The sequence below is a fragment of the Elaeis guineensis genome, chromosome 3, assembly GCF_000442705.2.
Source record: "Elaeis guineensis isolate ETL-2024a chromosome 3, EG11, whole genome shotgun sequence".
Classification (NCBI taxonomy): domain Eukaryota; kingdom Viridiplantae; phylum Streptophyta; class Magnoliopsida; order Arecales; family Arecaceae; genus Elaeis; species Elaeis guineensis.
The window spans coordinates 57,185,536-57,204,490 of record NC_025995.2 but is presented as its reverse complement, the minus strand read 5'-3'; positions in this window follow the sequence as shown (position 1 = coordinate 57,204,490).

Below are 18,955 nucleotides of genomic sequence, written 5' to 3'. Positions count from 1 at the left end.
ATGGTTTGATTTAGCCCATATCAATTAAATCAATCATGTGATGATTAATTAAATGAAACCTAAACACAAATCTTTCCACAAATATTAAGTCCAAGGTCTTCCACTATTGTAGATATGCGAACGTGCTACCGGCATTGATTGTTCTCGGTAGGTCACAATGGTTCAGTTGCATCAAAAACATGCAACCACTCTATTAGCAAAGAGTTGCTCTGGGGTAAAGATGGGGTTGGGTCCAATAACTGTTAGGTGAGGGACCTAATGACGGCTTTGCACATGCTTATAAATGGTGGATCTGACTTAACTAAGAGTGTGGGAAATAATTGTCAGGTGAGCCTACATGACTTAGAGACCAAGTGGCTGCAACATGCTTAGAAAAGTATCTGGATAAAGAGTTATCTATGCATCGGTGTTTTTTGTATTACCAATAACTGTTAGGTGAAGTGCACGGTATCGGTGGGACTGCAGCACCCAATAGAAACCTAATTATTGTGTTAGAATTTTCGTTTCTCCATCTGGAGTGTGTGGAGATTTAATAGAATAGTGAGAGTCTTTTTTTTGCATCTAAAAATCCCTAGAATAAATTATAAAATAAATATAAATATTTAATTAGAATCTTTGCTCTCTGCTGTTCATTATGTCAGCTTCCAACCCTCTAGCTTGAATCTTAGATATCAACCAATTAACCAAAATCAATTACATAAACTGGCTCATATACTTGAGAATTATTCTTAATTTTAGAAAATTAAGCAATGTTCTCAACCAAATTATTCTAATGTTAACAACCTGTCCAACCCATAATCAACGAGCTATGCTTGATGAGTGGATGGACAATGTCAATATAGATAGGTGCTATATACTGAAGTCTATGTTAGATGAACTCTAACACATGCATGAGTACACGTTCACTGCCAACGATACATTGATTCATCTACAAGTATTGTGAGGTGATCAGAGTCGCACAGTACATCTGATGCGTGATGGGCAGTTAGTCTATGATCGTTATTTGATAATGATTAAAGATATTAAGGAGCTTAAAAGGCCCAACATGACCATGCACAAGGAATTGCTTATGGATTTGATCCTGCGATCCCTGATTAGTTTATATGGATAGTTTATTATGAACTACCATATAAAAGATTATCATGGCATCTTATCTGAATTGATCATAGTATTGATAACAAAGAAACCTTGAAAGAGTTTAGAGGTAAATACCTAGAGAGTCTAAAGAAACAAAGATACACCTAGAGTAGGTATGTCAAAATTGATCAATGTTATCCTTATGATTTCCTCTTCTCCTAGTTGAGCTGTGGACTCTAGTGTAGAGTCAAAGGAAAGGTGGAGGGCTGAGGAAATAATCCTTAAATTGGCTATAGAGCAACAGTTGTTGCTGTGGCCATGGGTATCTATGCTTTGTAATTATCATTTGGATTTAGTTCTTAGAGACAGTCTTTAATATTTACATGGTGATACATTTGTGAACTTAATTGAGCAAGTAGTAAATGTCACTAGATCTGAGAGATCCAAAATTGAGATAAACTTAAAGTATATATAGAACCTTAGGTTAAGTCATATTGGAGTAGAAATGATTAACAAACTAGAGAAATATGGGCCTTTAGGCTCATTGACTATTGAGTCATTTTTAGTTTTTGCATCATCTCTTTGAGAAAATATAACCAAGCTACTCTTGAGTGACAAAAGAAAAAGAACCACTGAAATACTTATCTTTGTATACATTTGATGTGTGTAGCCCATATGATGTGCTAATCAAGGAGTTGTTTCTACTTCGTTACCTTTACCGATGATCAGTCATGGTATGGATAAGTATATGAGAAATGGCATTGTTTCATATTGGACCTCTCTTAGTAAATCTTAGCTCAAGGAGATAAGAAGAATTATGGGACTGTATGCGATATGGTCTGGTCCATAATAAACTTCACTGATTTATTTATGTTTCTTTAGGGACATGTTTTAATTCTATGAAATTGGGTTCACTCTAAATCTGTTCCTACCACACCGTATAAGATATAGCATGGTGAGAACTGAATCTTAATTATTTTGAGATTCAAGTTTGTCCAGCCTGTGTCTAGGATAGCAAGAGGATATGTTAGAGACTGGTCTATAAAACTCATCCTAAAAAAATTTGGGATACTACTTTCTGAAAGGATTACAATGTGATTGTGATCCGATATGCTATCTTCTTGGAAAGTTGTTTAACTATGATAAAGTAGTGGGAGGAAAGTTAAGCTCGAAGAGAGTGTCTTTGAAGAGCAGCGAGCCTTGGGATCTTAAGAACCTATTCATCATGAGCCAGTAGACATATATTTCTCTCTCACCTTGTATATATAGTAGGATCTCCAATCCTCTCGAAAAATACTTGGGTATGCTTAACAGAGGATGTAGAGAAAGTCATTTCTCATGGAAGATGAGGAGCATAGAGATGATCCCAAAACCCACAACGAGGTGATGTAAGACATCGACTCCAAGAAAGAGATATGAAATCGCTTTTCTGAGTAAAGATCTTTTGAAGATTTCTATATGGAATAGCCTATGGATTTCACTTCTCGTGATAAGAGATCACAAAATCTACAATAATCTTAGAGTTGGAACAGTCATCTCGATGATATGATCAAATTGTTTATTCAGACAAGAGAAATTATGTGAATTTCAAAAGGGTCAGTGAAAGTGTCCAATGCTGACATCGGTTAAAATATAGTTGAATATAGATTTCTCCATGAAAGACATAAAGTAGGCATCATAAAGATTTATAGAGATAGATGCAATTGGATGCTTGTATTTTCATAGATAAAGTACAGAGAGTAGATGCTGAAAGGTTTCAGCATAGAAATCTCAGAGAGGAGTCTGCTACCCTCTTGGACATAGAAGTATGCCATATAATGTACTTGAACTAATATAGATAATACTGTGAATGCCACAAGTAGATATCAGTTGTATCCAGGCTAAGAACACTAGATTGCTGTGAAAATATCCTTAGGCTCTTAAGAAAAACTGAGGACATGTTCTTAATTTGGAGAAGGATCAAAACTATGAGTAAGAGGATACACCAATTCAGATTCCATTTCTGATATTGATGATAGAATGTCTACATCATGGGGTATGTTTTTGTGTCAATATTTTGGAAGGATTCTAAATAATCGATCGATGGAAGCTGAGCACACTGTAGATATGTAGGATGCATTCTAATTCTAATATTAGTTACAGAACTAGTTGTCATGCCATCAGATGCCGTGACATTATACTGCAAAGACAATGGCACCATAGCCCTTACTAAGGGCCTAGGTCTCACCAGATATCCAAGTATATAGAGCAGCAGAATATGCGACTACCTCAAGTAGAAATACACAGAGGTGCAGAGAGCAAACTCCACTGTGATGTGGTTGACCACTGGTAAGTCACTTAGCGAGTCTAAGACTAAAGCCTATCTTGTGAAGATGGAGCTTGATATATGGCAGATTGACCTTAGTGCAAGTGGGAGATTGTTGGATGTATGCCCTAGAAGCTAATCTTAGCTGATACATATCATATTTCTAGGACATAGTTTTGTACTTATTGAGTATTTATGTTACCATTCATGTTTATGTGTTTATGAATCATCCAAGGGATTAACAAGATGATGACACATATTCTCAAAGAGTTGAGAATTTGAGACATGTGTTATGGATGGTTGATTCCTAAATTGCTCCTGGTCATAAAATTATTATGGAGATGGTGATTGATCTGGATAGACCATTGCACAGATTGCTTCCTTCGGACAGATGTGTCTCGAGTTTGCAGTATAAAGATATTGGAGCGAGAGTGCAGATGGTTGTTAGAGAACAACTAGCACCGAGCGTGACCAACATGAGAAGTCATATGAATGTCTGCTCACTCATTAGTGACTTTCTCGATACTGCAGTTGTATGACTGGTCTTTTGACCTGAGATGGTACTACTGCTCGTAGTGAGGCTACTAGCGTTTGATTGACACATCAACATGGATCTCAATGAGCCCTTATAGTGGAGTGTGCATCAAGATAGAATCTATTGACCCTAGCAAAATGGAGTAATCCTATAAAATTTAAGAGGCTGAGTCCTTAAGTCTATGGCCATAGCAATATGATTAATGGAAAAGAGTTTTCATGAAAATCATATATAGACTCGCGCTGATTGAATCTATCATATGATCGATGATGAAGTTTGATGATTCATCCATGACCTGCCATTCGGTCGGGACTCACGATAGAGGAACTGTTTCATGCGTTAACTTCACCTAGTGGTTCATCATTTTTTATTCTGTTGGGTTGCCACTACATACTGCTAGGTGTTACAGGTGGATTGTAAGACCCATGAGCATCATCTTGATGATGGATGATTCTTGATGGGTAGAGTTAGAACGGTTCTAACCAATTGAAGAGTTTCAATGATATTGTGATAGGGATCACAATATATCTCACTATCAGACAGAATAGAACCTATGGGGTCACACACAAAAGAGACTTTTGACTAATCAAATGGTTGAATTATGATTAAGAATCATGACAGAATTTGATTATCAATTTGATTGATGATTGATCCAATGCAAATGTTGTATTATGTAACTCACTAAAGAGTTAGTGAGTTAAATGAGGATTATTTAGCAATAGGATTGTTAATTGGCTCAATTTGATTGAGCAATGAGACTTGTATAAGTCTAATTAAATGAGATTTAATTTGACTTGATATGGGTTTGATTTGATCAACCCTAATTAGGTTAGAAGATAACTAAATAAAGATCGAAAGATTAGTTGTAGTTAAATTAGGATTTGGGTTTGACTCAATTCTTAATTAGACTAGGATATATAAATTTCTATTTAGATTAGGAATCCTTATATTCATGGGTGCACAAATCCTAATTGGATTAGGATTAAATTGAGTTTGACTCAAGTAAAAGGAAGAGTCCAAAAGGACTAAGACTTCTTCTCCAATTAGGTGACATCTAATCTAAATAGTTTGTGCTCCAAATTAGATTTGGTTCTTTATTTATTTGGGTCTAATCTGATTCTAATATGATTAGGATTGGTTGGAATTTTATTTGATTTAAAACAGCCACCTAAAAAAAGTCCCATATGGATTAAATTTCTCCTCTATGCGCCATAAGAGAGAGTCCCACGCCTCCTTGATTTTGTGCGCATGCCAACCAAGTTTGGACACCACCTTTCCTTTGCTTTTTAGCATGTAAGAAGAGCTCCTTAAATCACCTTTCTACCATGTGAAACCTAGGCATACAAGGAGAAAAGTGGATGACACAAAATTGGTAGAGTTGTAGGCGTTATGGACTCTATCTCCTACCCAATCTAGAACTCATCTTATGTCTATTTAAACCCAACACCATGGGACATGTAAGATGGATTTACATCAGGTTTTAATTCCCAAAAATTTGAGGCAGCATCAAAATAGAGGAGAGGAGAGGGATGGGGTGATGGTTAAAGGCATGAGGTAAGATTGCTTTGATCCCTTCTTTCTTGCAACAACCAAGAGTTGGTTGTTAAGACATCCTCTTCTCCATCTCTTATCCATATTTAGACATAGATGTCTCCTCTTCTCTTTGTCTAAAATTTGGACAAAATTCCTACATCTCTATTATAAAGATTTGGAGCATGGATTTTATGAAGGAAAGAGAAGAAAGGGTTCTTCTCATGATCTCTAACATAGAGATCAAGATCCTCTTACATTTTCTTCTTCTCTTAGAGTATCTTGAGAGAAAAGAAGATTTTCAACTGTCAAAATGCGATCTCTGTAAGGGAGCTAGCACCCCAGTGAGATCCAAAGACTTCTGATCAGATCAGAGTCTTATGTGGATATCCGTAAAGATCGAACACTTGTGCAGCTACAAAGAACCTTCGAAAGATATCCATGATCATCAGTTTGCATTGAAGATTAATCCATGCCAAGGTATGTTTTTTATTTATTTTTCTCTATTTGATTTCTGTATCTGAATCTTATCTCACATATGATGATCCTATTTATGGTTTGATGATTTGATCTTATGCTTAGATTAAATTAGATTTAATCTAAAATTTTTTAAAATTTTACTGCATACTTGTTTTAAAAAATTTTACATGCATAAAACCATAAAACTCCAACATTAATATTTTCAAGAAGATCGATCAGATCGAGGCTTTGAATGGACTATCCGTAGAGGCCAAACATATATGCAGCTGTAAGCAACCAGCAAAGATCATCTTCACCATTTCTCTCAGCAACGGTGATCATCAATCTGCAATCAGATATTGAGTTCTGAACTCAAATAGGTGTAGATTTGATCTACTGTTTACATTAATGCATGTAGATTTTATCATATGATTATTTTAGATTTTATATACAACATATCATGTCATAGATCCTAGAGTAGGTTGATTTGATGATTCAATCATATGCATGTTAGATTAATTTGATTAATCTAATTATTTTTTACTATAATTTATTTGAAAAATTTTTGACATACATGCATGAAATTGTCTACATTTTTCAACAGTGGTATCAGAGCCAGGTTCGTTATGACATGTTACATGTGTATATTAAATCTAAATTTTAATTTTATTTAAATCTGATATATAATATTTTGATCTAAATTTAATTAATGATTGATTGCACAAACTAATATAAAGTTATCCTGCTGTAGGATTTACCCCTTACAGTGAACAAGTTGTCCTATTTTGTGCTGATCTTTGATAAATCTAATTTTTTATGTTGGATGTGATGTTTATGATCTGATTTAGATGTGATCTAAGGTTGTGATCAGATCTGATGTAATTTAGATTAGATCTAAATTTATGCATATATGATATGTAATTAGATTAGATGATCCGATTTGCAAGTATTTGGATTGGGTTGATCACCTGATTGTCCGGTCATAAGAGTAAGAAGGGTTTGAAGGTCTTCCATATAATGGAGTGCTCTTATGGTGTGTAGGGGTGCCATGTGATTAGATTCCATAAAGAAGAATGCAAAAGAAATAATTTATTTTTCTGCAAAATCCTAGATCTTGAAACCTTAGATTTATTGTATGTGATACAAAATTGTATGAAAAATAAAAACATCTAATTTATATGTTTAAAATTATTTTAATCATGAAAAAATAAAATTTTGAATCATAAAAGATTTAGATATGATCTAAAAAGTGTTTATGATTGATTTTATCTTAATATTATATAAGAATTTTCAGATCTGAAACATGTTGAATCGTGCTCGCACAATTACTATGCTGACTCAGTTTTGAACTAAGTTGACCCAGTCTCCTTGTGCAGCTGGCTCAATGTTGATTGAGTCGATCTAGTTTCAGAATAAAAAATCTTTGCATAACATTTATTGTAAATTATTTATAAAATAAAAAATTGAAATTATTTCAAACTTAAATCTAAACCCATATTAATGCGAAAACTTAATTAAGAATTAAGTAAAGAATCAATTAGATTTAGAATTATGAATTAAAGATCTAATGTCATTCACATAAAACATGAGGGCATGCGTTAGCTCAAATCAGGTCTTTTTAATTGGGTTAGACTTAAGGTTAGAATCAAAGAGTTAATGGACTATGTAGAGAAATTGATTAAATCTAATCAAATATTAAATTAGATTAAATCAAGATTTCTCTAAAACCAATATAATAGTTGTAGATGGTTAAGTCCATGTCTTTGATTAGACCAAATGGATCTTGATTGTGGCTCAATGGTTGAACCCGAATCATTAGGTTGGTCAAATTGAAATTAGTTAATCAATTGGTGTCTTAGGTAAGTTTGACATTTTGATCGATGATTTTTAATTAAGAGCAGTTTACCTGATCATTTCGATGGTGTCTAAGGCAAGCTTAGTAGACCATCCCATCGTCTCCCTTACCTAATCAATTTGGTAAATTATGTCTTGACTAGACCACTAAGTGATTCGAGTTGACCTATGCTATTAAGATTGATCAATGTGACTGATCTAGGTGCCAGTTCAACTAGCATGACCCTAATCCAATTCAAAGACTTGGTGAAGTCAGTGGGAGGATTGTGGTTTACTGGTTGATTTCTTTTTTTTTTCAATTCATAAATTAAATTCTCTAAATTATTAGGTCTATAAAATGGGTTGGTTATGGTGATAACTAGATCATAGCCTCCCATTAAGATGGATAATAATGGGTCTATTAGTATAATGATCATTGGAGGCCCAAAGGCCTGGTGCTCATCTACTATTGGAATTATCATTCATAATATGATGACACAGTCAAGTCTCTTTAGTGAGTGGTTAGGTTAGCTAGTCAAAATCGAGCCTGATCATTTGGTAGTTGGATTTTTGAGTATGATTATATTAATGGTTCGACCTAATCAGGGCTTGCAAAGAAGACCAAAGTCAACTAAAAAGTTATCTGGGGCTAAATTAATTACTAAAAATTGTTTACTGAAATACTTGGTTAAGAACCTACCCATAGATGTACATGGGTGAGCCGGCCAAAGTCAAGGTCGTGTGCATTCTGTGTGGATTCTAGTACTCGCTAAGGAATTAGGATAATTCCTTAGATTAGAGGTAGAGGGTACCAATTCGATCAAAATAGTGAAAGAACTTTTAGACTAAAGTACAAGTCTTTAGGCTTAATCAATTCATAAATATAAAGGTCCTGTGTTTTCCTTTCAATTATGGTTAGATGTATTGCTTCATTCACTGTTTGACAATGATTGATTTATAGGACCCAACTTTGATAGATGGTATCGAAAGTTATAAATAGTTTTAGAGTATGAATGGATCCTATATTTGATTATAGATCCAGCATCTGAAGCTCCCAAGTTCAATACATATGATGTGATCAAAGGCACTTATCAGAAGTGGCCAAATGATCGTATCATCGTGTGGTATTTTTGAGAGCAGTAAAGAACATGAATTTAGTTGTAAATTTGATAATTCTCAGTGGGAGGAAATCTTTCAAATATTAAAGGAGTTCTTTTGTACCTCTGAAGATATATCTTCAGTAGGATAACAATCTTTTGAGAAAGAAAAAGAATAATTAAGAATCATTTTAGGATAAAACAGTCAATTCGATTGATGATTAACCCTATGCAAAAGTTGCAATAAATCAATTTGCTAATTGTTGATAAATTGTTGGAGGATTGATTAGTAATTAGATTGCTAATTAACTCAATTTGATTGATCATTGAGTTTTAGATTAAATCTAATTGAATTGGATTCAATTTGGTTTGATCCGATTAGGTTATAAGATGACCTAATCGCTAAGGATTTTCGATTCCTGATATGATCAGGACTTGAGCTCAATTAATTTTTGATTTGATTAGAATTTAATCAAAGCTATTTGCTACCTAGTTAGATTAGGTTTGTGATCCAATTAGGTTTAATCTAATTTGGTTGGGTTAAGAATCTAATTGGATGAGAAAATAATTCGAATTCGAATTTTTGTACCTCCTTTCTCTGCGCCCTCTTATTCTTCACGTGAGAAATATTTTTATGTATTTTTTTCATGCTCAGAAGTCTTTTCCATGTCCTCATCTGATTTTTTTTGAATTAGAAATTGGTTGGTTTAAATTTGAGTTCAAATGGGTTTGAATTTGAATGAAAACCTAGAGTCCAAATTGAGTTGGACTCTCCTCTTTACACCACCACCTTTCTCCATGCATAAAGTGTTTTTGCATGAGATTTTTTGCACCATTCTGATGTTGGTCAACTCCTCTCTGAGTTTATAAGATGAGGATAAAGTTTGGTTCAAAATTTAATTCAAATTTGATTTGAATTAGTGATAAAGATCAATCAATATTTGAATTTGAACTAAAACTACCTCTTTCTTATCCTTATCTTCCACGGTATGCCAACCTTAAAAAGGGATCAGTTTTGTATGAGATTGAGAATGATTTTTGGCATGAGAAATCTGAGAGTGGGGATGTAAAATGTTGAGAGTAGGTTGGGCTTCCATGCATGAGAAACAGGGGAAGTGTTCTTCCTCTCAAACGTGAGCTGTGGGTTCTAGGGTTTCAATTTTAGATTTTGTAAGAAGAAAATACAAGAGTGAGTCTTATCCAATCTTTCACACCACCACCTCCTCGTAAAGCTTCATCTTCTGATCCAAGAAGTCTAAGAGATCTGAGGAAAGGAGCTTGGATCAGCCATCCAGAGCCTTCAACGTGAGCTAGCACTCCCATGAAGGAAGATCTGATCAGAACTTTGAGTGGATGATTTGTAGAGGTCGGACGACCTATGTGGCTACTCGGCATCAATGAGAGCTTCATACCATACCTACCAGCAACGGAGTTCATCGATCCACAAAAAGGTGATGAGTTCTGAACTCAACCAATATGATCTAAAGGTTAGATCAGATTCAGGGCATTGATGTGATCGACGTAGTTTTTTATTTTATATCAAATTTTATATATAAATTTTTCATATCATAGATCCTTAATGGTAGTTTAGATCTGATCTAAGACTTATTTAAAAAATTAAAATATTTAATCTTTTATTATTCTGCTATAAAATTTTAAAAATACGTGCTTTGAACAATCTATTTTTTCTTCAGATTGGTATCAGAACCAGGTTTCTTATGACATGAACTTTTTGTATATAATCTAATTTTAATTATTTAGATTACATCTAAATAATTAATTTTGAATTTAATTAGTATAGTAATCTGATTGGATAGATCCTCATAGCTGTTCGATCATAGGAGAAATCAGGATTTACCCATTTGATGGGATCTCCTATAGTGTATAGGGGTACTGCGCGGTCTTTTCCATGATAATGAACAAGGAAAAAAATTTTAAAAATTTATTTTAAATCTGAAATAATATATATTAGATCTAAAATTAGAGTCTTGATCATGAGATGATTGATTATAAAAATATTTTATAAAATTAAAAACTATTTTCAAATATCAATTCCGAATCTATGTCAGTCCAAAACTTAATTGTGAATTAAGCGATCTAGATTTGAGAATCAAAGATCTAAGGCATTTATTTCATAATTCATGGGTTAATGGGTTAGCTCGAGTCAAGTCCATTTAACTGGATTAGACCTGGGGTTAGAAATTATTGATAATGGACCATATTAATAATTGATCAAATCTAATTAAAAGTTAATTCTGATTGGATCAATTTTTTCTCTTGATCAATTTCAATAGTTGTAGTTGGTCCAGTCCATGTCTTTGATTAGATGAATATGGACTTTGATTGTAGCTCCATGGTCAAATCCAAGTCTATAAGTTGATTAAATTGAAAATGACTAATCAATTGCTGTCTAAGATAAGTATGGCAACTTTGATCGGTGGTCATTAATTGGGAGCTACTCATATAGATTGAGTCTACATCGAGTTAATGGTATATTCCTCTCACCGATCTCACTTACCGACTAATATGGTAAATCATATTTTGGTTAGATCACTTAATGATTGGAGTTGACCCATGCTAACTAGAAAATCAGTATGACTAATTTAGGTGCCCCTAGTTCAACTTGTCTTGAGTCCTCTTCATAACTTGGTGAAGTCAGTGGGAGAATTTATGACTAGTTAGCTGGACCAGCTTTTGCCTAATCTTCTTTAATCTGATTTGGTGAAGTCAGTAGGAGGATTAAGATTAACTAGTCAAGTCTTTCTCTTCTCTCAATTCAACTAATTAAATCCTCTAAAATTGTTAGGTCCCTAAAAATGAAATAGTTATGGTGATAATTAGATCATAACCTCCCATTAAATTTGGTGATGGTGAGTCCAATAGTTTAGATAATCATTAGAGGCGCCACATGTCTGGTGCTCATTTAGCTGTCAGAATTATCATTTATAATATGTTGATTTAGTTGTGTCTTTTTGATAATGGTCAAGTTGGTCAAGCCACACTTAGGCCTGATCACTCGTTTGTTAGATATACTAAATTCTGGTATGTTAATGGTTGGATCTAACCAGAACTTTTAGTGGAGGTGCCACACACCTGCTGAAGAGGTATCTAGGATAAAATTGAATACTAAAAATTATTTGATAAAATAATTGGTTAAGAACCTACCCATGCATGCATAAGAGTTGGCCGAGCCACACTCGAGCCCATGTACAGTCCATGTGGATTCTAGTACCTATTAAGGAATTAGTGTAATTCCTCGAATTGAAGGTAGAGGCTATCAATTCGAATAAAATAGTGAGAAAATCTTTAGACTTTATCCATGTCTTTAGGCTTAATCAATTTATATACTAATTAAGTTCTGATTTTTCTTTTGCAATTATGGCCACCACCTTGTCACTCTGATCACTATTAGATAGTGATAAACTAATAAAACCAAATTTCAATAGCTGGTATCGAAAGCTCAAAATTATCTTGGAGCATGAATGGATCTTGTATGTATGGACAGATTCGGCATTCAAGGAGCCAGCTCCAAACGCATGTAGCACGATCGGAGATACTTATCAGAAGTGGCTCAACGATCGCACTACGGTTCGTTGTATTATGCTGGCAGCAATGAATAATGAGTTCAGCCATCATTTCGAGAATGCTCTACCACAGGACATGTTGCAAATATTGAATGAGTCCTTTGGCACACCCAACAATGTTGAGAGGTACAAAGTCAGTTGAGCCATCTTCAATGCTTGAATAAAAAAAGGAACATCAATCATTGATCATGTATTGTACATGATCGAGATGATTGAGCGCCTAAGCAAGCTCGGCTTTCTCCTACATGAGTAGTTGGGGAAGATGCTATTTTGAACTCTCTGCCCAAGTCCTACCTCCCTTTCCTTACTTATTTTTGAATGACAAAGCCTGCAGTCAACTACCACAGTTTGCTGGGGTTGCTGCAGAACTTTGAGAAATATCACCAGCTCCACAAGGGTCTTCTGGATGTTGACCCTTTAAGAAAGAAAAAAAGAACAAGAAAAGGATGCAAAGTGCTGGGGCACCCAAGCCCTGTCAAATCAAGAAACCCAAATTTTACCAAAGTCAGGCAGAATGCTTCTACTGCAAGAAGCAGAGGCACTGGAAGAGGAATTGTCCTCAATACATTAACCCCCTAGATCCGAATAAGTCGAGAAAGAAGCAAATTGTTGCTGGACAAAGTAATTATATGATAACACTTTGTAATTTCTCAATTTGTGATTCTATTACCTAGGTATTAGATACTGAAAGCCCTTTTAATATTTGCAATTCGTTACAGGATATGTAGGTCAGTAGGAGATTTGAAGAAGGCGAAAGATTCCTTAATGTTGGAGATGGTAGACCAGTTCCAGTTCTAGCATTAGGGACTATTAACCTTGTATTCAAGTCTAATATAATTGTTCTAAGTGAATGTCACTTTTGTCCTTCCTTTTTATTGAATATTGTTTCTATAGGCCTTTTGGCCGTATACGGTTATGAAATTTTCAAAAAAAAAAATTAATATCATTATGAATGATGTTAATGTGCTGAATGGACATCTGAACAATGATATTTACATATTGTCACAACCTGTTAGTGTAATATACATGTCCAGCAAACATCCTAGAATTAGTGATGTCTCCAACATCTACCTTTGGTATTGTAGGTTAGGTCATGTTAACAAGAATAGAATAATAAGTTGACACAAGAGAAAATCCTCGAAGTCAGTGATTGTGAATCACTCCCAACCTGTGAGTCCCGTCTTCTTGAAAAAATAACTAAGTCATCTTTTACTGGAAAAGATAAGTGAGCTAGTGAAATTCTAGGTCTGATATATACTGATGTTTGTGGACCGATGAACACTAGTACTAGAGGTGGATACTATTATTTCATTACATTTACAGATGATCTATCGAGGTATAGGCACATCTACTTAATGACACATAAGTCAGAATCGTTTGAAATGTTCAAACGATTTCGTAACGAAGTAGAGAAACAAACTAAAAGGAGTATTAAAACTCTTCGATCCGATCGAGGAGGAGAATACCTCTCCAGTGAGTTTCTGACATACTTAGAAGAGAATGAAATTTTCTCACAATGGACTCCTCCTAGAAAACCACAGCATAATGGTGTATCGAAAAAGAAGAATCGAATCCTGCTAGACATGGTTCGATATGGGCTTTGCAAGTCTGCCAATCTTCTTTTGGGGATATGCACTCGAGTCAGCTTGTTATATTTTAAATAAAATTTTGAGTAAATCTATAGGTAAAACACCATATGAGATGTGGACAGGGCGTAAGCCAGTACTCTCTCACCTTAGGATTTGGGGCGTGAAGAAGGCTTCTGCGCAAGGTGAAGGTCCAAAACCTTCCGAGAGAAAAAGAAAGAAAAGAGAGAAAATTGGGTGCAGGGTTTTTGGTGTGTACCCTAGGGTTTCTACCTAGGGTTCGGGAAGTGAGATTGGTGTGCCACGAGTGTCGTGAGTCCACCAAATTTCAGAGAGAGATCCATCAGCCTCTCAAGTAACTGTGCAGATGATCCGGAGCATCCGAGAAGTCGGCACACATCGATCGAAGGAGTTCGATCAACATCTGCCATCAAAAGGGTGAAATCACGAACTAGCATTCGTGAGGAGCTGATCAGACGGAAGCTTCGTGTGGATGATCCGCAGAGGCCAGACAGTTGGGTGGCTGCGATGTGATGATCAGAGCCCTCCGACGGTGATCAGATTGTGGTGATCGACTACCCGCAAAAGGTGATGTGTTCTGAACACAGTACTGTAAAACGTTTACTGATTCAAATTTGAATTTCAAATTTAAATGCATGCTGTTGTATCATATTTAGATCCTAGTGTAGGGTTAATTAGTATTAATTAATGAGATTAATTAATAATTCCGCTGTAAAATAGTAATTTTGAAAAGTTTTAAAATTACCATTTTGCCCCTGCACTAAATTTTCGCTTCAATTGGTATCAGAGCAGGTTCTAGAATATGATATACATATGCATGCGTAGATTAAGGTGTAATCTATAAGTTTAAATTTGAAATTTAAAATTCAAAATTCGAAATTCAAAAAGATTTGAAATTTGAAATTTGTTAGAAGTTTCAAATTTGAAATTCAAAATTTGAAATTTGAAATTTGGTTGAAATCTCAAATTTGAAATTTGAAATTTAAAATTCAAAATTTGAAATTTGAAATTTAAAAATTTGAAATTTGAAATTCAAAATTCAAAATTTGAAATTTGAAATTTGGTTGAAATCTCAAATTTGAAATTTAAATTTGAAATTCGAAATTTGAAATTTGAAATTCAAAATTCAAAATTTAAAATTCAAAGATTGAAAATTCGAAATTTGAAATTTGGTTGAAATCTCAAATTTGAAATTTAAAATTTAAAATTTGAAATTTGAAATTTGAAATTCAAAATTTAAATTTTGAAATTTGTATATCTAGATATACATGATCCAAGTAGCAAGTAATCTAATTGGGTTGGTTGCCATGGCCATCCGGTCATAGGAGAAAAGTAGGATTTAAAGGCCCTCTCTTCCCATTCGATGGGGTCTCCTATGGCGGTAGGGGTGCCGATGCAATTATATCCCATGCCGATGAAGCAGTGAAAGGACTTAATTAAGAAATTTATCATGAATGTGTTAGATTAGATCTAAAAGAAAATTTATGATTTATTTTGAGTTATTTTCTGTTATGAAATGAGCAATAGAATTGCTGTTTATGAAATGTGCTGACCCGTTTGTGAAATGAGTTAACACATTTGGTGAACAGAAAATAAAATCTTTCAAATTTGAAAATTATTTTCGAAATGCCAAACCCTGACCCATCAGCCCAAGTACTTAATTAAAAGAATTAAGTGTTGTCTAGTAGGTCTAAAATTATGAATTAAGACCTAAGACAATTGCATAAACTTTTGGATCAATGGGTTAGATGAATTAGGTCCATAATTGGGTTAGACCTAAGGTTAGTTTAAAAAAAAAAATGGACTAATTGGAGTAATTGGTCAAATCTAATCAAAAGTTGAATTAGATTAGGTCAAGGATACTCTAGACTCAACTTCAATAGTTGTAGTTGAATGGGTCCATGTCTTTAACTAGACCAAGATGGACTTAATTCATGGCTACGCGGTGGAGCTCTATTTACTAAGTTGATCAAAATTAAAACTAATGAACCGGTTGGTGTCTAAGGTAAGTTCGGCAGTTTTGACCAGTGGTTCTTAAGCGGGAGCTACTCGCATTGATTCGATCATTGACGAGTTAATGGCAAATCCCCACCACTGATCTCACTTACCTGGCCAATCTGGTAAGTTGGATTTTGATTAGATCACTTGGTGATTAGAGCTCACCCATGTCATTAGGTAAATCAGTATGACTGATTTAGGTGCTCCTAATGCCAGCTTTAATTAAATCCTTTTTAATCTGACTTGGTGAAGTCAGTGGGAGGATTGAAATTGACTGGATGATTTCTTCTCTACTATTCTTTAATAAAATCCTCAAAATTATTAGGTCCCTAAAATGATTAAGTTATAATGATAACTAAGTCATAGCCTCCCATTAAGTGAATGATAATGAGTCCATTAGTTCAATGATCATTGGAGGCCCAAAGGCCTGGTGCTCATTGGCTAATGGAATTATTATTCATAATATGATAATTTGATTGAGTCTTTCTGATGGTGGTTAGGTTGGCCGGCCAAAGTCGGGCCTGATCATTTATTGGTCCGATTCACTAAATTAAGTCATGTTAATGGTTGGACCTAACCAGATCTTCTCAGTGGAGGCCAAAGCCTACTGATTAGGTTCTGGGGCAAAATAAATTACTAGAAGTTGTTTAGAGAAACAACTGGTTAAGAACCTACCCATAGATGCACATGGGTTGACCAACCAAAGTTGGGCTCGTGTGTAGTCTGTGTGGATTCTAGTACCCATTAAGGAATTAAAGTAATTCCTCGAATTGGAGGATGAGGCTACCAGTTCGTAAAAATATTGGGAAAAATTTTAGACTAAAGTCCAAGTCTTTAGTATTAATTTATGTACTAATAGAGGTCTCGTTTTCCTTTAAGCAGCTATGGCCACTACCCTGTCGCTCCGGTCATTATTAGATAATGACAAGCTCATGGGATCCAATTTCGATAGCTGGTATCGAAAATTGAAAATCGTCCTTGAGCATGAACGGATCCTTTATGTAGTAACGGATCCAGCACCTGAGGAGCCAGCTCCGAACGCTAGTAAAGCGATCCGAGACACTTACTTGAAGTGGCTCAATGACCGCACCACCGTTCGATGTATTATGCTGGCAGCAATGAATGACGAGTTCAGCCGAAGGTTTGAGAACGCCCAGCCACAGGAGATGCTTCAAATGTTGAACGACTCCTTTGGCACGCCTGACGACGTTGAAAGGCACAAAACTAGTTGTGCCATTTTCAATGCTCGGATGAGGGATGGGGCCTCAGTCACTGATCATGTACTGTATATGATCGAGATGATTGAGTGCCTAAGCAAATTGGGCTTTCCTCTGCACGAGCAGCTCGGTAAGGATGCGATCCTTAATTCCTTGCCCAAGTCCTTCCTCCCATTCCTTACTCATTTTCGAATGACAAAGCCTGCAGTAAACTACCACGGATTGTTGGGGTTGCTGCAGAACTTTGAGAAGGATCACCAACTCCATAAGGAGTCGGTGAATGTAGTGGGAGGGTCTACTTCTCGTCGTCAACCCTTTGGGAAGGGGAAGAAGAACAAGAAGAAGAAAAATAAGAAGGTGCAATCTCATGCTGGGACAGTAGCATGGGGTCAGACCAAGAAGCGCAAGCATGACCAGAGCCAGGCGGAGTGCTTCTTTTGCAAGAAGCACGGGCATTGGAAGAGGAACTGTCCTCAATACATTGCCTCCCTGGACCCGAACAGGCCAAAGAAGAAGCAAGGTAATTATATGATAACTCCTTGCAACTTTTCAATTTGTGATACTACTGCCTGGGTATTGGATACCGGAAGCCCTTATCATATTTGTAATTCGATGCAGGGTCTGCAGGTCAGTAGGAGATTTGATGAAGGTGAGAGGTTTCTGAATGTTGGAGATGGAAGCAAAGTTCCAGTTCTAGCTTTAGGAATCATGAGTCTTGTAATCAATTCTCGTAATGTAATTCTGAGTGAATGTCACTATTGTCCAAGTTTTTTATTAAATATTATTTCTGTAGGCCTTTTGGCCATGTACGGTTATGATTTTTTAATAAAAGGAAATATTTGCAATATCATTTTGAATGGTGTTACAATATTTGTTGGATAATTAAATAATGGAATTTACTTACTATCACAGCCTGTTAATGTGGTTCAAAAATTCGGTAAACGCTCTAGAATAGATAATGTGTCAGAAGTCTACCTTTGGCACTGTAGGCTAGGTCATATCAATAAGAACAGGATAAACAGGTTGGCTCAAGAAGGAATTCTTGAAGTTAGTGATTGTGAATCACTTCCAACCTGTGAGTCCTGTCTTCTTGGAAAGATGACCAAGTCACCTTTTACTGGAAAAGGTGAGCGAGCCAGTGAACTCTTAGGTCTGGTACATTCTGATGTATGTGGACCCATGAGCTCAAGTGCAAGAGGTAGATTTTTCTACTTCATAACCTTCACAGACGACCTATCTAGGTATGGGTATGTCTATTTAATGAAGCATAAGTCGGAATCATTTGAAATGTTCAAACTATTCCGAAATGAGGTAGAAAAACAAACTGAGAAGTGTATTAAAACTCTTCGATCTGATCGAGGAGGTGAATACCTTTCCAATGAGTTTCTGACGTATCTAGGGGAGAATGGGATTCTCTCTCAGTGGACTCCTCCTGGAACACCACAGCATAATGGTGTGTCTGAAAGGAGGAATCGGACCCTGTTAGACATAGTTCGATCCATGATGGGGTTTACTGGTCTGCCGATCTCCCTCTGGGGATATGCGCTCGAATCGGCTTGTTACCTTCTAAATAGAGTTCCGAGTAAGTCTGTAGCCAAAACGCCATATGAGATATGGATAGGACGTAAGCCAGTACTCTCGCACCTTAGGGTTTGGGGGTGTCCGGCTTATGTTAAACGTTTAATTACAGACAAGCTTGGACCTAGGTCTGAC